Genomic DNA, 15,052 nt, shown 5'->3' with positions numbered 1-15,052 from the left:
GAGCTGAGCCGAAAGGCAAAGCTCTCGATTTACCGGTAGGTGTACGTTCTGACCTCACCTATGGTCATGAGCTTTGGGTAATGACCGAAAGAACAAGATCGCGGATACAAGCGGTCGAAATGAGTTTCCTCCGCCAGGTGGCTGGGCGCTCCCTTAGAGATAGGGTGAGGAGGAGCTCGGCCACACGGGGGGAGCTCGGAGTAGAGCCGCTGCTCCTCCACGTCGAGAGGAGCCAGCTGAGGTGGCTCGGGCATCTGTTCCGGATGCCTCCTGGGCGCCTCCCTCGGGAGGTGTTTCAGGCATGTCCCACCGGGAAGAGGCCCCGGGGAAGACCCAGGACACGCTGGAGAGACTATGTCTCTCGGCTGGCCAGGGAACGCCTCGGGATCCCCCCGGAGGAGTTAGAGGAAGTGTCTGGGGAGAAGGAAGTCTGGGAGTCCCTGCTCAGACTGCTGCCCTCGCGACCTGGCCCCGGATAAAGCGGAAGAAGATGGATGGATGGATAAAATTGTATAGTATTTGAGATTTAATTGGTGGCTCAACTCACCCCAGTTTCCCCTAAATATGGTTTTGTTAACTAAAATATAATTTAATCCACATTGTAGCACAAGGTTAGCGACGAACCCATTCAATTTCGAATAGACTACTCCAAAATCCCAAAACCTTTAGAAACCTTTTTAAAACCTGAAACGTCCATAATTCAAACTCAGAGTTTCACTTTTTCTTCACTTCTGGATGAGATTTTCTCCCTCACGGTCCTCTGCGCTGGAAGGTCAGAGCACTTTCATACCAATTGCGCTAAAGTTACAAGTCCGGCCAGAAATGTAGACACAAAAGAGTGTTTCCATGGCAACAGGGCGATGATAAATTAGTGGTTTTGGAACTGAGGATTCCTCCAGCTCGCGCCGCTGCTTCTTCCTCTCTGGGTTGGACTGTGTGAGAAAAGCAACAAGTTTAATCACGTATGTGTTGTTTTTTTTTCCCAGTTGGAGTAGATTTCCTTGTACGACGTGTTCCAGTTGTGCTCGACAGTTGTTGTTTTTCGAAATTCTGGCTTGGACTTGCAAATTGAAAACTACTGTAAGACATGGCTCCGTCCTACATTTCGTTTTCTGTCACATTTTGCTCTCTTTAGGTGTCTTCGGGTCCATCCTCGGCCAGCAGAAACGATTTTTACAGCTGAAAAACCACAGACTTTGTCATCTTCTTGACTTTGGCGCTTTGTGCGTCATAGAAACACATTGTAATCCCTGTAAAAAAACTGCGTCTCTGTAAAATATCAGCTTTTCTCTTCAGTTTGTCTGGGGGAGTTAGTTCAGATTACTTCTACCTTCTGTGCTCTAAACATACAGTAGATTCATTCTTATATTATACTTTATTTAATCTTTTTTCCATCAGATTTCTATGTTGAAATATATGGAACCAACGCCAATGCAAGAGATTATGATTATGACTTCACTATGAATTGTGACTTTTGATTTGTTTTTTTAGTGTTTTATAGTCATCAATATCCAATATAAACTTAATCTACACTCCAAAATTAAGAAAAACATGTGAATCAATGTTAGAATAAAGCTCGAAAAAAAAGTTTTATACAATCGGTCTCTTAACAAAGATTTGGTTCTATTTGACGATGTCAACAGGGAATATTACCAGGTCATAGTGTAAAAAATCTAAATTAAAATTTAAAAAATCCCAGTGTTTCTCCTCCCAATATTTATAAAAACATGACTAGTTTATGCTCGCACTGATATAATATGGTGTTAACTTGCTACAACAGTCAGAGACATTTCCCTGTTTGGACAGTTCAGAAGTTTGATCTCTCTAGAATTTAAGTGTAAGTTATGGCCAATTCAGCGCACAAACCACTTAAGTCACTTTTTAAATAATTGATACAACATGACTTGACTTGACATACTTATTAACAACTCTGACAGAACTCGAGATGAGAGTAGAAACCAAGAAAAAGCAATCCAACGATGTACGTAATAGAAAGTTGTGAAAATAAACTTATGCTATGAGGCTAATCATTTGGAGAAAGTACAAAAAAATCTGACTTTTGTTACTTTTAAAGGGGTAGTAAGTTGGATTTTGTCATTTCTGAGGACTATTCATACGCGTTCTGGTACGAGCAACAGTACAATATTTTACTAACTCTAAGTCGCAACTTTTTTCATAGTTTGGCTGGGGTGCGACTTATATGTGATATTATTAACCCAATATTATATTATTATATTTGTTATGTTCACACTGGCAACAGCAAGAGGGCGCTCTAGGGTCTAGGCGATGCAGAAGAAGAATCTGCACTTCCTCTACCTCCGGAGTTTGCAGAGTTGTTTAGAAGTGACACAGAGGAAGAAGAATTCAATGGATTTAGTGATTTGGGGTAAAACTGATGCTTTGGTAAACGTGTTAGCATGTTCTTTATGCTATAGTTATCTGAATAACTGTTCATATGTTACGTTAACATACCAGACACTTAGGACAGTTCGTTGTCTGTGCGTAGCTGAATGTGTTAGCGTTAGCATACGTCATGTAGCTGAAAGTGTTAGCGTTAGCATACGTAAACCTATTCACCATGTTCCCTATCTGTTATTATTTTAAATTGCATTTCAAGATGAAATGTCTGTTCTTGGTCCTGGATTTTATCAAATACATTTCCCCAAATGTGACATATACTGCATTGCAACTTATATATGTTTTGTTCTTCTCTATTACGATTTTTTTGGCTGGTGCGATTTATACTCCAGAGCGATTTATAGTCTGGAAAATACGGTAAATCAGGATGTCATGTTGACTTGACACATTGTGGTGATGACAGTTGTTCACTCGCCCTCCGCAGCCACAGCACATATGGATTATTACATTAAGCGCTGGATGCCTGCCTGGACAGCCTCTCATGCATGTTTATGGGAAATGTAAAAAAAAACAAAGAAAAAAAACATTGCAGTGTAATTGGCACTGGAGAGCAGATTCCCCAACTTGTAAAGCCTCCATTTAATTTAATGAAAGTGTGTGTCCGTGCGGCGCTTCCGGATGAGCCAGGCACGGAGACGATTAGGACTTATTGTGGAGCAGGTTGTGGTCTGGCAGGAGAAACACAGAGTGACCCATCGATGCGCACACAGACTGGGCCACGGACAAGTTTGTGAACAAAGATGTTACATTATTGGGAGACCAAAAAATATGGCAAAATTTAAGATTCACCCTGATGAAAACAAATGTTAAGCAAAGGTACACAGATTAGTCTTTGTTGTATGTTGAACCTTCATGCAAAAGCAAATTCCTTGTTTTTGAATTGTGTTCACTGACAATGGCAATAAACACCTTTCTGAGTATGATTCTGACAAATATGGATTTTCACACTGCAGAAGATTTTTTCAGTTCCTGTTGCGTGTTCCAGTTCCCATTGGATGCGCTTTCACACAGAGTAGGAACTAGAGACTAGGGGATTCTTTAAGGTCCTGTTCAGAAGGTTCTTTCCAGTCAGACCACACATTTTTGGTAACACTAGTACAAGTACACACACTTACTGCGTTTCCATTGATGTAAACACTTTTAGAAACACGTAGGTTTCCTCCGGTGACATATTTACGTCGTATATAAAAGTCTTATCATGCTGGCAGTGATTTCACCTGTAACTCACACACTGTTGGAACATTTTTATTTAGATTTAGTTGAGCAAGACTCTGCTAATTCCCACAGAGAATGAATAAAACGAGAAGTGAAGATCCGCACTACTACGGTCACCTAAATTAGCCAGGCGCTATCGTGAAAACGGCTTATTAGCTTTGGTTTGGTTTAAAAACGTGAAGGACAGAACTCGTTCATTTTAAACACTTTCAAACAAATTAATGCTTTCTGCGCATCCAAAATATTCACCACAATACGTTTATTCAAGGGCTTTTCACAACTTTCAGAGACCAGGGCGAGTTTTGCCGCCACGCTAAAGTTAACAACAACTAGCATGCTAACAGCGCTGCTGCTGCTGCTCTTTAAACCGATGCAAAGAGCACACATCGGTCTTATTTTCACCTGAATAGATGCCTTAACGATATAGTTGCACTGTGTCAAAAAAGATTTGACTTTATTACATGGAAAAGAACCATGGGTACAGCCTCTTTAAGGCAACTGTCATTTCCAAGTAACAGCATGCCATAGTTTCCACCTTCACCCCCAGATCTGTGAGCGACTGCCACGCTGAGGACGCCATGTTGTGTCAGCCGCATTAGCATACAAATATGAGTGAGACGTCTCCCGAAATGCTCTGAAAAGCTTTTACTAAAGTCGACCTTATATTCCACCTCGGCTGCTGTGGATCACACATTTAATTATAGCCGTTTTATTTACAGTGACATTAAGAGTCCTATGCTGCGCCACATGGTTAACATACAACCACTTAACGCCTGTCAGAACAGTAATTGTACTTTTACTAACAGTTTGTACAAATAGAAAAATATGTTTTTCTAAGATTGCAAGTTTTTCCTGTTGTTTTTGAAAGTTGAATGTACAAGATAAATATGTTATCATTTGAATAAAAGAAACACAGTGTTTTCCTTAACGCAAACACAGTTGACTACTACTATTACTACTACTACTACTACTACCACTAGCTTTACTTAAACTACTACTACCACTACTACTAAACCCTAGAACACTTTGCGAGGTAATATGCCCGATTTAGGCCCCGATTTGCTTCAATGAGGCGTTAATTTTGAGCGACTTTTAAGCCGTTGTGCTCTTCCTGTTTCATCTGTAATATGATAACCTCAAAACATCAACGACCAATAAAGCACAGCATCAGGGGCAGACGGAATTGCATGACAAACACGGGAAATACCGAAATAAGGACAAATAATGACTTTAAACTCACCTCTTCTAAAGTTATTAAGTTAAACTGTCGTGTTCTCCTCCACTTTTCTGCAAATTGATGACAGCCATTCTGTAAAACATCACTATTAATCCAGTTTGAAGCGTTCAGATAAAAAGTGAGAAAAGGAGCAAGAGATCCTCCCGTGTACATTGTTAACACTGCGAGTATCTGTTCAGCTGCTGCCTGCTCGATACATTAAACATGACACTACTTCCTGTGTCAAGCATTGCTAGCTTTCTGTGCGATCTTTCTTTCAGATCAACGTTTTTCTAAAAAATAATAGCACTATTTTGACTTCCACTTAAACCAGAGGTGCAATGCTCTGATCATTTTGAAGACTAGACAGATTGATTGATCCCTTGAGATGTACCATCTGGTTTACGAGGGGGTCCTCACCGTAACAAAGCGAGACGAGTCGCTCGACAGGAAACAGCTAAAGCGTGGGGCTACCTCTGTCAGCACACAATTTGGCTCTGTATTCTTTGCCTTCGACTTAAACTACTTCTACTACAACTACTACTGCAGATGTTCAGGGTTTGTAACAGTATCCAAAACTCATGTTACTATCACAATATGCAGCTTAGGGTACGAGATTACGGTCTATGTGGATTTTTCACTTTTGCTGCACCAAAATGCGTTTCCGAATTTGTTAACTCGACATTTCTATATTGTGATATTTTGACAGCCCATTATCACAATATTTCGGTTATAGTCTCATTCCGACGCCTGTTCTATTAGTAGAGCTACTTTGTTCAGTTCAAGTATATGATTCAGTTAATTTGAGATAAAATATTTCCTCTCTTGTTCAAACTCATTATTTGGAAGAAGAGTCGGCGCATTTGTTTATTTGAGCAATTAAAACTTCCTCATTATTACATTCCTGGCACAGAAGAAGGGGCTTAAGCGAGATCATCTGCAAAATGAAAACACTTTCTGGTCTAATTAAATATCAGCAGTGGTGTCCATTGCATTCTCGGAAGACTAATGTGGCTTTAGCCAATAGAAAAAAATCAGTAATGATTTACATTTTTGTGTTGGAAAGTAACAAGAATTTAGAAAACTGGTGATCCAATTATTTTTCCATTGAGACAAAAATAATTGGGAAAAAAGTCAGTAAGCATTGTTAGGGTTTGGGCTCACAGGGTTTGGGCCTTCCTGTTAATAGTATTGTGTACTTTGACGTTTATTGTAAAGTACTTTGGTGCCATCCAGTTGTTTTTAAATGTGCTGTACAGATAAATAGACTTGGCTTTTCACTGTGATTAGATAATATTACCACTTTTTGAGGCTATAGTGACACAATAATATAAACTACAGGACAAAACATCAGAATTTTGATTGGGTTGAAGCCTATTTTATCATGGAATTCTGTCTAATTCTAACTTAATTTGAAACTTGAAGCAGAAATAATGATGCTAACTAACAATTAATTCTTGCAATACAGTTTACAGTAATAATAAAAGTGCTTGACAAGGACCATTTGACAAAAGTACGTTCACTTTACGATTTCTGCCCTGCCCTTTATCTGAATTTCAAAAAGTAGTTTAGAATTTTTTGTTTTGGGACGATTTAGAAAACAGATGGTGACTTTTATGGCAGTTTCAGACTTCTTTTTTTAGTATTTCCCCTCTGAACATGTCTATTTAACACTGACTTTAACCCTTGCTCCCTGACACGCCGCCCCCTACAGCTTAGGAGGAGCCCAACGCAGAGCCTGTCTGTGTCATTAGAAACTTTGAAGAGGAAAGTAGGCCAGCTATTTCTGATACAGCTTCATTACCGCTAAAAGGCAGGGAAAGTGGAACACCCGAGCGGAGGCTGCGAGTTCAAACTGTGGACAAACGCTTTTGAACGAACACATACTTTTATATCGGGTGGAATACTCAAGATTAGATTATGTAAAAGTACAGTTTACATTTTACACTGCACTTTTGCACTGCACTCGCAGCTTAATAAAGAGCCACTTCAGTGTTTAGAGGACAATCACACAAGCAGGCGAAGATGCACTCGAAAAGATAATGGGATAGTTTAATAGCATTGGGATAGCATTGATTTTGTTTATTATCATCATTAATTTTTTTAAAGATTAAACATAAAAGACAAAAGCACACCTGTGAGAAAATTAGACAATAAAATACAAACAGACATCAACTACACGTTTAAATTAAAATGAAAAAAGTCCCATTTGGGCCATAGTCGATCACATTTGTCCATTTCCAAATTAAAGGTGGAATGGACGATTTTTTTCAGCAAATTTTTTATCATATTTCCTCGTGGCGTGGATAAATCATTTGTCCTGCCACGTAACAATCATAAAACGCACCTACCGCTCACCTGCAGCTGCGTCAGGCTCGTCCCCACGTTTCCGCGTGCCTAAGCGCATGGATCTATCATAATATAGTTCCCTCAGTGTACGGGGCAAAATGAAGACGGAGAAAGACAGTTGGAGCTGACGCAGAAGTGGACAGAAATCTACGGGAGACGAGAGATGCGATGCGCTCCGTTGCGCTAATAAACAAACGCACGTGTGTGTTGTATCGGTCCACACGGGGGAGTGGCATGTGCACGGGGGAGTGGCATGTGCACGGGGAAGTGGCATGTGCCTGCGTTCTCAAATTGCCGAAAAATCGTCCATACCGCCTTTAAGTTTGAATGTCATTTTTTCAATTTTTTTTTTCAATTTTTTAGTCCAGTCCTTGATGGTCAGGGGGGGTTTGTGTCATCCATTTTTTGTGATGGCCTTTTTTCCTGCAGACAAAAGGTATCCATGTATGTGTCCATGGCAGGAGTTCTGAGGCCCAAGTACATCATTCTTAAAATAGCGTGGGTATTTGCACTGATTTCATTTCTTCGTCCTGAGCGGTAGCCATAGCAACACAAGCTGTACAACGTGACGTGACCGGGCAGGACAGTCCCTGAGGAACCCCCGGACTCTGCCAACTGCTCAGCCTTCTGCCCCTACGCTGCTGTCTCCAACTGGGAGCGAAATGCAAGGAGCCAGCGCAGTAATAGAATTGTCCACCAGAGCAAATTCATAACACTGTGCCAGATATGAAAGTATACAGCGGGGTTATTAAGCTACATCCTGGGGAACGCCACCACTTTAGACACAGTTTGGAGTGGCACAAATTATCCCCAACACAAGATCTGTTTCAACAAGGATAATATAACAGCAATTGCATTTATGTGAAAAACAAAACACAAAAGGCTTTACCAACATTGTTTTTTCTAAATTGTCAATTGAGAACTTAAACTATGACTGGACTAGTACCAACTGAGTTTGAACCAGGACTATCCCAGAATTAAACTAGGACTAAACCCTGAGTAAACCAGTAAACATGAGGAAATAAGCAACATGTTTGAATGTTTGGAAACTGGCCGGATCAGATCTATGTCTAACAGCTCTGGTAGAATGCGAAATAAATAAAAATGTTGTCAACTGGACAATGTGAATATGTCTTGCCACTCGTTCATATCTTAAATTTATATGTATCAGTTAGAAATATCAGTTTAATCACATATATGTAACAGAAAAATATATTACACATTTTTTCATCATGTAATGTTTTTATATCAAAATGTGGCAATTCATGTGTAAAAATGATCAAAATTGTACATGTTTGAGACACACATCTGAAAAATTGATAGAGCCAGGTTAATGATCCATTTTTGTTGACATAGATAAAAAAAAAATGGACTGTTTGGATTTTGGATTTCTTAGTTTTTGATTTCTTTAGTTTATACATAACAGTATGTAACTTTCTGTAGGTGGTACATCACTTGCATGATTCCATGTAAATATAAAGTAAAAGTCATAATTCTGAACATTGTCCATGAAGATAGACATGTTTTATGCAATAAAGTGGAATATTATATCAAAAGGATAAACATTTCCATGGAAACAAGCAGGAGGAGGCACCTCTAGGGCATCATTCTGTGTAATAACAACAACCAATATGAAAAACATGCTTTTATTTTATTTTATTTTTTGGGAGCTAAAAAGTTACGTAAATTTGCACTGATAATGTGTGTAAAATTCAAAATTTGTCTCATATGTTTTTTATTAATACTAGATATAAATAACTAAATGTTGGTCTTTGAAGACACAATGCCCCCAAAAAATCTATGGATACGAGTAGATTAAATTGGTCCAGATTGGACAATGCATTTACACATATATCTTTAGAGAACAAAATGACTTAAAGAAAAACAAGATCAGCAGTTAGTGAATTATCAAAAGGATGCCACACATTATTTTAACAAACACTCTTCACTTCTCAAAAAATCACCCCCACATTACCAAACCTTCTCCAATCTTTTTCGCTATCATTTCATAAACCCCCCACTGCATATTCCTGACAGCGGCCGGTGCTGTCAGCCTGGTTAACTGAGTCGTTGTCGCCGCGGTGATGTGACAGTGGGGGCCGCGGCTCAGTCTGATTGCCCAAAATTGGCTCGGTGACAAATATAGGTCGAGTTTTGGTTGTGTTTGAACGACTTTATCTGTCACTGTCAAAAGGCTTTGTGACGGGAGCAGACAAACGGCGGCTGTTAGCGTTAGCATCGTCAGCGCGTATGATGAGACGTATAACAGGCGTCTAGTTCTGTCTGCTGCTCTGAATGTTGCTAAGCTTGTACAGAGATTGCACAATTCCGTCCTTCTTCCACCTCTGTAAAAATCGACAAATAAACTTGACCTTGACCGTAACATTTCACTGTCAGGTCTCAAAATGTCTATGCAAATTACCGCTCAAACCTTACTCACTTTGCTTTGGCTCCTTTTCCTTGTCACTTCCATATTTCCCGACAGTTAGATTAGTATGTGTGCGTGTCACCGTGTCCTTCCCCAACCCACCTTTTCAACGCCGTAATGAGCAGATCAGGGGGAGGAATAAAAAAGAGCGGGTACCGTGTGCTGCCTCAAAAATGTCAAGTTGCGAGGTGAGGAACGGCGACAGGAAGTGCAAACAGTTTGACTTGAAGTTGGGTGGAGACAGGGGGCGTTTGCTACACATACTTTCTGTTCATTTGTCACATGGGTGTGCTGGGCGGGGTTAGCGCTTAGGAACTCGTGGTGAAGAGCAGGACGTGCACCGTGCTAAAGAGCATTCTTCACATTACAACTACAGTTATGGAGGTCGTACAAGTATGTCATTGTTTGGTAAAACTAGGGCTGGGTATGTTTTTAGTTTTTGTAGATATTCTGTGATAAAGAAATACTTGATGTTGTTACCTGCTGTAAATAAAAGTACGGATTCATAAAGAGCATGAAAACTAAAATTAAACTATAAATAAAAATGTAGAAAAAGATTCAGTTGTAGAAAAAATTCAGATCTACTTAAAGGTAAGTAAAGGTTTGAAGTGTACAGGTTTGAAGTGTACAAATATAATGTAAATTTAAACAATTTAATAAACAAAAATATAAACATAAAATTCACCCGGAAAATGTTGTTATTTATTGCGACGGATGACCAAAGATCAGCAATTTTTTTGATCAAAAGTACTTAATTTAAAGCGTACAGTCCTCGAAATCTATGTGAAATACTTTACATTTTACTCCTAAAATCTTTATGCAGGAATTCAGCATCAATGTCCTGAAAATAAAAGAACCCCTCAAACTATATGAAAAGCAATTTCTACTTTTTTAGTCCAGATCTAAAATGTAGTGAAGTAAAAGTACAAATAGCTAAAAACTGCACTTATTTATTTATCTTTTTACATTACATTATTTATTTTACATTACCTGTAGTTTGATAACCATACTTTTGAACAACACTTGAAAATATAATCAGTCAAAGGCTTACAATGTCCTCTTTGTCTTGCAGTGTTTTAAAAGCTATATTATTGCAATAAAAATATTAATCCAGCCCTCAACTTTACTGTTAGTAGTAATATGCGTAGAAGATGTTTTTTTTTTACCATCTTCTACGCATATTACTAACTAACAGTAAAGTCAACTTCAAAACACTGATACTGTCTCTCTTTTGGCAAATGAACTCTTCACTGTCTTCACTGTCCTATTTCTGAGTTTACTCTTAATTAGGCTCAAATTGGCAAATATGCAGCCTTCATGTGGTCCTTGGGTTTCTGAGATGAGAAGTCTGGGATCTGAGCGGTTTGCATGCATCTGCTTTTGTTTCACCACTTAATAATCCTATTGGAGAAAAGACAAATATTATGCATCATTTGTGTTGTTATCAGCTTTTAAACATGCTATTGAATCACTTTAGTTTAGCATCTCATGTTTTAGAACAACAAAAACAAACAAAATCACATTTGGATCTCTTTTTTGTGTGTTTTTCGCGGCGTTAGTAGCACTTCAAGTTATCTTTGAATCGTAGGCACAAACTAATGGAAATGATTTGTCTTTTGTAATTACTGGCTTCTTTAATAAATATTGAGTTTTAAACATTGTTCCAGACAGTTCCACAATCATTTTTTTCGACCTTAGTGTCACAATAAACTATGACTTTCAATTTGAGAAGCTATTGTTTTAGCCTTATCTAAACTAAACTTAAAGCTTTCATATTTTCATATTTGTGCATAGAGCTCAGGGTTATGTCTCAATGTATTTGTTTTCCATACATTTTATTCTAGTTTATTTCACTTGCAACGCCAAAATAATCTTTAAAGCCTAATGTTTCATATTAACATACATTTGAATATAGAGAGGTTGTATTGCAAAACTATATGGGGAGTATTTTAAATCAAGGACTTATTTTGTAAATTCACATTACACAAACTGTGAGGGAAGAAGCATTGAACTCTGTGTAAACTTTTAGAGGCAAAGTCATTTGTAAAAAAGATGTAGTCTGACAGTGCCTGGTCTTACTAACAGTGCAAATGTCTGTGCCTGATTATTATTTTGCCTATCATATTCAATATATAATAATAATAATAATAATAATAACTTTTTATTTTTTTATTTTATTTTTTATTTATATAGCGCTTTTCAGTGACCCAAAGACTCTATGTATATGTATCTATTAGTGGTGGATGATGTAGTGATTGGTGTTACTTATGTAAAAGCACAGATACAGGAGAAAAGAAATTACTTAAAAGTACCACAGAAAATAATTTACCATTAAAAGTATAGAAATATCTGTTTACATGTACTTTTAAAGTAAAACATATTTCACACGGTTTTTTGAACTTATTTAAGAGTCAAATGTAGTGGTCATGATATGGAATTGTGCAGATTTTTTACTCAACAGAGGCAACGGAATCAATGACTAATTTTTAGATTATTTTTATTCATACAAGCTATTTTTGTTTGCTCACAGACGGGACTTAAAGTTAAAACCTCCAGCCAAGTCATCATCACGATGAGCGTGTTTAAAAACAGAAGAAAAGTACTTTCTACTTTTCAGGCCAGTTCAAACATGTAATGTGGTATAAAGTAAAGTTACCTGCTCTTAATGTAGCCGATACTTCAGTGAACTACATATACCTAAAAATGTACATAAGTTCACTTCTTTTACTTTCTGTATTTCTAAGTTTCTTTCTGGGCATGGATTATGATCACAATATATACTATTATATTATCTTCATAGTACATTAGTTTTGGTAAGTTTTTTTAAATTATTTTTAAATCAACTTGCAACAGTCATGGTTATAAAATGTGCTTTTTAAACAGAGTGGATGGATGGAAATAGCTTCTTGTGGTAGCCTCTCACTTCTTTCTACTAGAACACGGTGTAGAGGCAGTGCTACAGGTGATCGCTGCTTCAGATTGCAGCCCAGCGTTTCCAGTCATGATTTCTGCTGGACTTGACAGTGGAACAAGCCTGTTGACTGTGTTTGCCGCTGCGCTAACAGAGATGCTAACAGCAGGACGCTACAGCGGCTAAACGCTAAAGCTGCTAATGACTGCTAAGGCGCTAACAGGTGCGGGCTGTGCTCACGAGCGCAGAGACACTTTAGAGATGAAGTAAATACTTTTTCAATAGTCAAACATCAATATGTCAAAGCTTGTTTTTGTTTTAGAGGAGTTCATCATATTTTAGGGTCAATTTCCAAACATGTGTACCATTTCTGAAGATTTTATGTTGCAGATGTTGGCATAACGTAGAAGTAGATGAAGTGATTGTGATTTTGAAAATATATAAAAAAGTGTTGTAAATATTTGTGAATTTTATGGCAGTTTGAAAATGGGTCCCGAAAGTGACAAATGTGACATAATTTTGAAGGTTATTAAAGGGTTGAATCATAGTTCTGGAAGTTAGCTCTTGACTCAGTTGGCAAATATAACAAACACAATAACTATGTGTTTGTGCAGTCTACAAACTTTACAGTACAGACACTCTACATAAGTGCTAGTCTGTGTGCACAAGGATTTTAAACACATCATGCTATTCAATGTGTTTTACTATCATACCTTTCTGTGTTGAGTTTTGATATATACATATTATATATAGAGAGAGTTTAACCCTAATCATGTTTTTTACACAAATCATTTTTGAGTTGGTGTTTGCGGATGGAAACAAGTCTATCAAATCAAATCAAATCCAAAAGTGTAAATATCCAAAAGTGTAAATGGTGAATCGTATTTACTTTGCAGTAATTAAGTCACAAAGGGTTATTGTTTTGTGTTTTTTCTCAGAGTGGGGGTTGTCACAGGCCATTTTGGTATCACTTTTTAACACCCTAATTCACCTTCATGATGAACAATAATGTATTGAGAATGATTCAGGCTTAGTAACGTGTTAAGTAATGAGTTATAATTAAGAGTTAAGTTTTTACCGAGTCTTTTTTTTACTTTAACTTTATAGTTTTTCTTTTATCTTTATTTGTAAAGGGAAAGCTTGAAGAGAGTACCAGACTCAGGCACCTGTCTGTCCGAATTTACATGTCTTTGAAAAGTGTTCCATTCAGTAGCAGCAAAAAGACAAAAAGTCTTTTTTCCTGTTTAAGTTCTCGTGCTGCCAGTTTTAGGGAGCAAACAGTTACGAGATTATGTATTTAGAGTATTTAAGATAGGCAGGCAGTCTATCGAGAAGTCCTTATATCTACTTTTTTTTCCAGATTTTTCCTAAAATTGTTCAAAATTTGTTTTTAATTGGCCAGTGGAATTGTGAAAGTGGGAGAGAAGGGGCACAGACTGGACTCAAACTCATAAAGCTTTTTCATATAGAGAACAGTGACGTGTGTTGTCCATCCATCCATTTTCTACCGCTTGTTCCCTTTCGGGGTCGCGGGTGACTGGAGCCTATCCCAGTGACTTCGGGCCTTAGGCGGGGTACATCCTGGACAGTGGCCAACTCGTCGTGTGTTGTAATCAATTCAATTAATTTTTTGTGACACCCAAAGTGACAGCATTTACCTAGAAGGGTGAAAATAGAGAAGCAGACAAATGGAAAAAAAAAAAATTTACTGACTTTGGAAAAAATGGGACTTTTATTTTAACTTAAATATGCTGTGAATTTGTTTCTTTTGATGCTTAGTTTGATTTGCTGTCTTATTTTGATTTTCGCTCTCTGGTCGTGTTCTGTGCTCCATGTTTTTTCCAACTAAATACAAATATTAAGCAAACAAACAAACTGACATTTCAACCCTAGAATTCTAAAATTATTGCTTATTTTTTTGTTGAAAAATCCAAAAAAGAAGGAAATAGAGGTGCAGATTGAACAGTATTCATGAATCAAAGAGTGAAAGATCGTTTTTCAAAGTAGAAGCTGAAGCCTACATGTATATTACCAGCATGTGCCCATAAATACAGTTTATTTTCTGTATTTCAGTGGGATACAGAATTTATTTCTATAATAAAATGATCATTTGGAGTTTAAGATGTTCCACTTCCATCCAAAAGCAAAGCAACTTTTAAAAGGAAACCATTTAGCCATTTAGAGTGTGAAGAGTGTGACGTTACGACTCTTAGCCTGAATCATTCTTAATAAATAATCTGTTCCTTATGAAGTCTTTGTTCATGCTTTATTAAGGCTATCAAAAGTGTAGTTATTATAAAGTGTTACCCCTATCTCTTATTGATTTTTAGCACGGTTTATTCCTCAAGTAACATCAAAACATGTCCACTATTATGTAGCAAACAAAGGCCAATTTTACCGTAGCGCGTTATGTTATTTTGTTCATCCTTTTGCTGTCACGACTTTCTCTCCTCAGCGCGTGCATTCTTTACGATACTCTGCTTATTTATCTCCCATTTTTATGCGTCCAAACATA

This window comes from Eucyclogobius newberryi, unplaced genomic scaffold, assembly GCF_026437365.1.
Source record: "Eucyclogobius newberryi isolate DKJ021-1_F unplaced genomic scaffold, fEucNew1.0.hap1 SCAF_9, whole genome shotgun sequence".
NCBI lineage: Eukaryota > Metazoa > Chordata > Actinopteri > Gobiiformes > Gobiidae > Eucyclogobius > Eucyclogobius newberryi.
The sequence above is the reverse complement of the archived record's forward strand: the minus strand, read 5'-3'. Positions refer to the sequence as shown.